We start from the raw sequence: 7504 nt of genomic DNA on the forward strand, positions 1-7504 counted from the left end.
GATTCAAACTCCATTCCTCTCTTCTATAATTTATGGTGAACCAAACAAGATTAGGCAAGTATGGATTTAGAACCCCATACTACTATACTATCAAACTCCATTCCATTCCATTCCAACTTGTTGAACCAAACGACTCCTTAGTTTTATGCAACTGTTTTTTTTTAATTTGTTTTAAGAGTGAATGGTTGTTCAGACATTCAGTGGTTCTATTGCATTAATCATGTCAGAAAGTTTCTGTTTGATTTGTTTCTGCATTTCATCAGTGTGATGAGTTCTGGTAATACATGAACTTGAGAACAGGAAATTATCAGGACTGGCCGACTCGTGACTGATACTGTGATACAATAACAGGAATTTGTCCTCACTGTTAACGAGTTATTCCCAGGAAAGCAATAGTGTGAGTGCACATAAGGTGTTTGATAAAATTTCCGATCCAAAGCGACACCAGAATAACATCACAATAACACCAGAATAACCGCACAATAACATGCGGTAAAAAAAGAGTAAAAAAATCAAAGTCGTAAAAAAAAAAATCAAAGTGGCACCGGAATAACATCACAATAACACCAGAATAACGACACAATAACATGCAGTAAAAAAGGGTAAAAAAATCAAAGTAGTAAAAAAAATCAAAGTAAAAAATCAAAGTGACATCGGAATAACATCACAATAACATCAGAATAACAGTTGAATAACAGCACAATAACACGTGGTAAAAAAAAAGAAAAAAAAATCAAAGTCGTAAAAAAAATCAAAGTAACAGCAGAATAACATCACAATAACAAGGGAATAACAATAACATGTGGTAAAAAAAGAGGAAAAAAATCAAAGTAAAAAAAGCACAATAATAGCATAATAACACGAGGTAAAAAAAATAAGAGATAAAAAAATTTCAAGTAAAAAAAAATCCAGTACAAAAAGAAGAAGAAAAAAAGAGTAACATAATGAGAAAATTAGAGAAAAAATATAAGAGAAAAAAAAAATCAAAGTTGTAAAAAAAAAGCATAATAACACAAGGTAAAAAAAAAAAAGGAGATAAAAAAATTAAAGTAAAAAAAAAGAGTAGCACTAGAAAAAAGAGAAAATAAGTAAATGACACTAATTTTATATGACAAGTAAGATTAGATCTTGGCCATTCATCTCTAATGTAATCTAATGGTTAAGATTTCCCCAACTCACAACTCACCATAAGAACCAACTCACCAAATCCAATCTCTCTCTCTCTCTCTCTCTCTCTATATATATATATATATATATATATATATATATATATATATATATATACACCCACCATATCCCTTATCCACTCATTTTATCCATTCACCTCACCACAAAATCTCAACACAATCCGCACAAATGAGAGGAGAGAAAAGAGAGAGATTTCAAGGGAGATTTTTTCTCTCCGCCTCGAGATCGTAAGGTAAGACCGTCTTACACTAGTTTATATATTATTTAATTAATACCTTTGATCCGCCTCGACCTTGACCCGCCCTAGGATCGTCGTTGACCACCATGGGACCACCGTTGACCGCCCAAAAACGGGTTGACCGAGTAGATCTAGGGCTTGTATTGGGTTTGTGTGACTCGGCTTTGAGACGGGTTGTAATACCCCGTATTTTATAATTATATATATTCTATTTTATTTCTACGAGTTGCGTATGAGACGTAATAATAAAATAATAATATTAATAATAATACGCATACACTTTCACCTACCATTATATATATATACTCCCCCTCACATTGTCCACCATCTTATCCATTTAATATCTCACAAAATCCACACAAGTCTTATAGAGAGAAAGAAGAGAGAAAGAGAGAAAAGAAAAGGGGAGATTTTGCCCCTTCGCCTCGAGATCGTAAGGTAATACCGTCTTAAACTACTTTATATATTATTTAATTAATACCATTGACCCGCCTCGACCTTGACCCGTCTCTGACCGCCCTTGACTGTCGTTGACCATGGGAATGAGGGTTTGGCCGTGGATAAAAAGGGTGTTATTGTTGTTGTTGTGACTCGGTTTTTGGGTTGGGTTTGACCACCAAACCGTGACTGACTAGGGCTGGGGTTTGGATGGTTTTGTTGTGGGTTGAGTACTTGAGTGGGGGTTGTGGTGGTGGTCAGTGCTGGCGGGTTAGGTGGTATTAGGTGGTCGGAATGGGTTGCAAAGAGGGGAGCACGGGTGGAGTGTGTTTGTTGTTGTTGATGTCGGCTGCTTGTGGTGGCTGCCGTGGTTATGGCCTCAGGTCTGTTGGCGGCTAGGAGCGGCTGTCATGTCGTCACCACCGTAGTGTTGGTGGCCCATGGTGGTGGCTACGATGGTGACGTTTCGGTGGGCTAAAAGGGTAGGTTGTGTCGTGTGTGTTTGTATCGGTTTTGTTGTTGTCGTACCTTGTGGTTGTTGCTACGGTTGTAGGGCTAGCCGTGGACCACCATGGCCGGTGGTGGTGGTCCACGGTGGCGGCGGAGGTGGTGGTTCTAAGGAGGGAGTTCGGGTGTGAGTACGAGTGATATAGGATTCATTTGCAACAACTTCCTCCCCTATTTTCATACCTTCCGACTCAATTCGAGTCGGTTTTATACGTCTTTCCTTGCATTTTGTACCCCGACTCACTAGTCTATGATATTATGCCCCTATTGTAGGTTTTGAGGCGGAGATGGAGGAATCGGAGCAAGAGAGACGGTTTGATAGGCTAAGTATGAAGAAAGGAAGAAGAATTGCTGAGAGGAGCTCCCAGCCGGTAGGCCGGCAACCGGTCAGCCGACTGGGACTCACCCTTACTTTGCATTCACAGATTTTGGGAAGAAGTTACAGAGAACTCCCAGCCGGTTAGGCCACCGGCTGCCGACCACCCGACTGCGAGAACAAGAAGAAGGAAGAATTTGGAGAAGTTCGAGAGAACTCCCAGCCGGGCAAGCCACCGGCAGCCGGCCGGCCGGCTGGGAGTACAAGTTGAAGCACAAAAGTCAACGAAGCAAGAAGGAAGGTCAAATGAGCTCCCAGCCAGTGGACCACCAGCAGCCGGTGGACCACCGGCAGCCGGTCCACCGGCCAGAGGCACCTGATGACCTATTTCCAAATTGAAACTTACATGGAACTCCCAGCCAGGCAAGGCACCGGCAGCCGGCCCACCGGCTGGGATACCTTCTTCCGCATTTTAAGCCTCTTTGTAATTCCACCCTAATTGTGGTGCAACCTATAAATACCTCCTCCCTTAATCATTTGTGGAGACAACCCTAGATCTGAAATTATTTCCCTAATATTATGCAAACCCTTAATCTTTCCTTAATCAAATATTAATTACTTCATAAATTAGCTTAAATTTAGTTATTATCAATTGTTTACATTTAGTATTGGGCTGTTAATTCAAGATTGGTGAAGATTATTCCTCTATTTAATTAAAGATTGCAACTTTGTCCTCAATATTGGTATAATCCTTTCTCTATTATTGTTCATCTTTCAATTGTTTACATATTGAATTATTTAGTTAGTAATATTTGCAAACATGTTTTCTCTTGCTTGTTTTATGCTAAATTCCCCATCTTTTACCTATGTCACTATGAGTATGTGTGAGTAGTGCCTTACTAGGATGGAGGGGGAACTCTTGTAGGATTATAGGGGAGGATTAAGACATAGGAAGAATGAAACTAATGAGTATATGCTTGTTGATTTTATCATGCACATAAGGTGTTTGTGAGAATGCTTAGGTGAGAATTTGAGCATTTAATCTATCTTTCTACTTGTTGGGTGAGAGCTTGACTAGTAATTAGGAAGAACTTGTTAAAATCAAGGTTGGGTTTATTGGGTGAGAGCTTAATCAATCCTATCCTAGGGGTTAGTCTCATATCGAGACATCGAGTCTTTCTCCTTTGCATGCTCCTTGTTTTATCCCTCTATGTTCTTATCCCCCCTTCCTTACTTGAGTGAACCCGATATCCTAGTTCTCTTAATCATCATCTTTTATCGTCTTAAGCATTTTGTTTTTTCTCTTGCTCTAGTCTAGTTTCTTAGTTAATTCAAGTCAACCCCTTTTCCTTTAATCGAGCTAAACTAGTAGTCTAAACAAACAATCTTAGAACCATAATTCCGTCCCTAGGGTTCGACCTTTGCAAGCTACAACGTTCATTCGTACACTTACGAAGCTAATACAAATAAAAAGCATATCAAGTTTTTGGCACCGTTGCCGGGGACGACAATATTGGATAGGATTATTTGTTTTCATCTAGGCTTAGTTCTTTTATTTGTTGGTTGTTTGTTTTCTTCCCTTGTCCTAGTGCAATCCTTGCATTAGGAATATTTGATCTTTTGTTGAGTGCATGAATAGGTGTCACATCGGACCTCTTTTCCCGCTTGATCACGAGATCAAGAAGACATTCCGGGCAAGAAGAAGATTGGCTCTTTCGGCAATTCGAGGATCCCCACCCATTCTTAACCCACCAATCACCCAAAATCTCACAATTGATACTTTAAACCAACCACCCTCTTCCTCCACCCTATCACTCCTTCACATTCCACATAACTCTCCACCACAAAACTCTCCCATTAACTTACCACAAAATTCACCAACCCCTTCACAACATTCCACCCATACAAACGATACCGAATTTCCATGAAACAATCTCATACACCATGTGATCAACTACATGCAACAAGATACCTTCCATGGGATGAAAAATGAGGATACACACCAACATCTCACCTCATTCAAAGAGAAAGCGGGCTCTATCAAGCACAACGGTGTAACCGAAGAGCAAATGCTCTTAATGCTCTTCCCTATCACCTTGAAAGACAACGCCAAGGAGTGGTTGAACTCTCATGAGCCGGGTACATTTACCACTTGGGAGGCTTTATCCAAGGCTTTCATCAACAAGTTATACCCACCATCTAAGACCGCAAGGATTCGCCATGAGATTCAAACCTTTAAACAAAGACCCATGGAAACTCTAAGTGAAGCTTGGGAACGTTTTAGAGATATCCTCGCATCTTGTCCACACCATGGCATCCCAAAATGGATGACCACCCAAACCTTTTTCCAAACTCTCGAGCAAAGGTTCCGGGACATGATCGTGGCGGCATCCGGTGGAAATTTTGATGGTATGAATGACGCTCAAATCACAGAAATGATTCAAAACATTTCCGAGATGGAGAGTAGCTAGTTATGCTAGAGATGTAGACTACAAAAGTGAAGGACCTTCCAAGATAGAGATGGAGTACAAGGCAAAATTGGATACTTTGACAAAGGAATTTGAAGAGTTCAAAATGGCAAAGAAGCATGGGGATTCAAAGCATGCTAATGAGGGTGGACCTAGCCATTCCAAGGTCTATTACGTCCAAGAACCTAGACCTATGCACTATCCTCCTCAAATGTTTTGCATTTATTGTGGCGGTGTGGGGCACACCATTGAGTATTGTTCATCTATTCCACAAGATGACCAACAAGAGTGCTTTGCTCTTCAAAGGCAAGGTGCACCAAGGATCTCCTACCAACGTCATGAGACCTTCTACCGTGCCTTCCCTAATCAAGACCCAAAACTTTCATATGCGGGGCAACCATTGGACCCCAAGTATCAACAACCTCAATACATGCCTCCACCAAAGCCCGACAATTCTAGGCAATACAATCAACACCAAGGCCAAGGCTCCAACTACCGAGGTCAAAGGCAACATGACAATCCCAACTACATCCCACCTCATCAAAGAGACAACTACCGCAACCGCAACCAAAACCCTCCATACCAACAACAAGGCTATCAATCAAACCAACCATCTCAACAACCATTCAACCAACAACAAGGATACCAACAAGGGTATCAACAACAACAAAATTCCTACCAACCTCCACAAAATCAACAACAATACATAGAACCACCCAACCCCACCTCTTCTCTGGAGAAATTGCTAAGGAAAATGGATGCAAAGGTTGACAATCAATTCAAAAGCTTGAAGACCGAACTTGCAAATGTCCAACCACATCAAAGGATATTTGATTCATATATGGCCAACCAAAACCCCTCCTCTTCACAAAGAGCTCCTCACTCATTGCCTCCTCAAGGCTCTCATCCTAGGGATGGACCACCACCACACCAACAAGCTCATGTGGTGACCTTGAGGAGTGGGAAAGACTTGGAGGACCCTTACAAGGACTATGAAGCAAAGAGAAAGAGAGATGTGATGAAGGATGGTGAAGAGAGTCCACCTCCCTTACCAATAAGTAGAGTGGACAACACTAAGAAAGGGAAGGTGAGTGACTATGTTGAAGATGATTAGAACTTTGTTTTGGAGGAAATAGTGGTTGAAAGAGACCAAGAAAGAGTGGTTGAAAGAGACCAAGGGAAAGGAAAAGAAGCACATGAAGTACCTAACACCAAGCACATGGAGATGGTCTAGTTTCTCTTAGAGGGGAATGTAGTGCAATCTTACTCAATCCCATATCGGAGAAACTACAAGATCCGGGTAGTTTTTACATCCCTTGCACGGTGGGTAATGTAAGCATTAAGAGGGCACTTTGTGATCTTGGTGGTAGTGTTAGCATACTACCTCTTCCCATTGCGAGGAAAGTGGGGTTACATGACATGATTCCTACCTCCATGACATTACAACTAGCCGATAGATCGGTACAAAGACCGATGGGTGTGATTGAGGACGTGCCGGTTAAGGTTGGAAACTTCTACATCCCGGCAGATTTCGTGGTACTTGACATTCCGGAGGGTCAACAAACACCTATTATACTAGGAAGACCCTTCCTAGAAACCGGAGATGTTAATATTAGCGTCAAGGAGGGGAAACTCACCTTCAAGGTGGGAGAAAATGTAGCTGAATTCTCTTTTACCGGAGCCATGTCACAACCTATGTTTGAAAGTGTTTACTCCATAGACATGTTGGAAGAAGCTAAGGACAAGTGCTCGGGGGAGCATTTGGAGGAAGATTATGAAGCTCTACCATCTATCTTGGATGAAGTTGAGGGTCCGAGCCCTCCTAAGGTAGACCTCAAACCTATGCCCCCTTCCCTTGAGTATGCCTATCTCGATGAGGCACACTCCTTCCCCGTGATAATCAATGCAGAACTAATGGCTTCCCAAAAAGAAAAACTCTTGAAAGATCTTAAAGAAAACAAGAAAGCCATTGGGTATAGCCTTGATGACCTCACGGGAATCGATCCCCGAGTGTTCATGCACCGCATCACACTTGAGGATGGATTCACTCCTTCCGGCCAACCTATGAGAAGGTTAAATGAAAAATTGAAGGAGGTGGTAAGGAAGGAAGTTGACAAGTTGCTTGAGGCCGGAATTATCTACTCCATTTCCGGGAGCGATTGGGTTAGCCCGGTTCAAATCGTCCCCAAAAAGGGAGGTATGACCATGGTTGAGAATGAGGATGGTGAACTCATCTCCACCCGACCGGTCACGGGACTGAGAATATGTATTGATTATAGGAAGCTTAATTCCGCCTCAATCAAAGATCATTTCCCCTTACGATTAATTGATCAAATGCTCGAGAGACTT

At 41.6% G+C, this 7504-nt stretch overlaps 1 non-coding gene across 1 annotated transcript; it reads right to left on the minus strand.

Moving 5' to 3' along the window:
- Positions 1 to 4897: 4897 nt before the first annotated feature.
- Positions 4898 to 5004, minus strand: LOC141603818 (small nucleolar RNA R71). Its single transcript, XR_012525667.1, has one exon. It is a non-coding gene; the product is annotated as a small nucleolar RNA R71 (small nucleolar RNA).
- Positions 5005 to 7504: the final 2500 nt, after the last annotated feature.

This window comes from Silene latifolia, chromosome 9, assembly GCF_048544455.1.
Source record: "Silene latifolia isolate original U9 population chromosome 9, ASM4854445v1, whole genome shotgun sequence".
NCBI lineage: Eukaryota > Viridiplantae > Streptophyta > Magnoliopsida > Caryophyllales > Caryophyllaceae > Silene > Silene latifolia.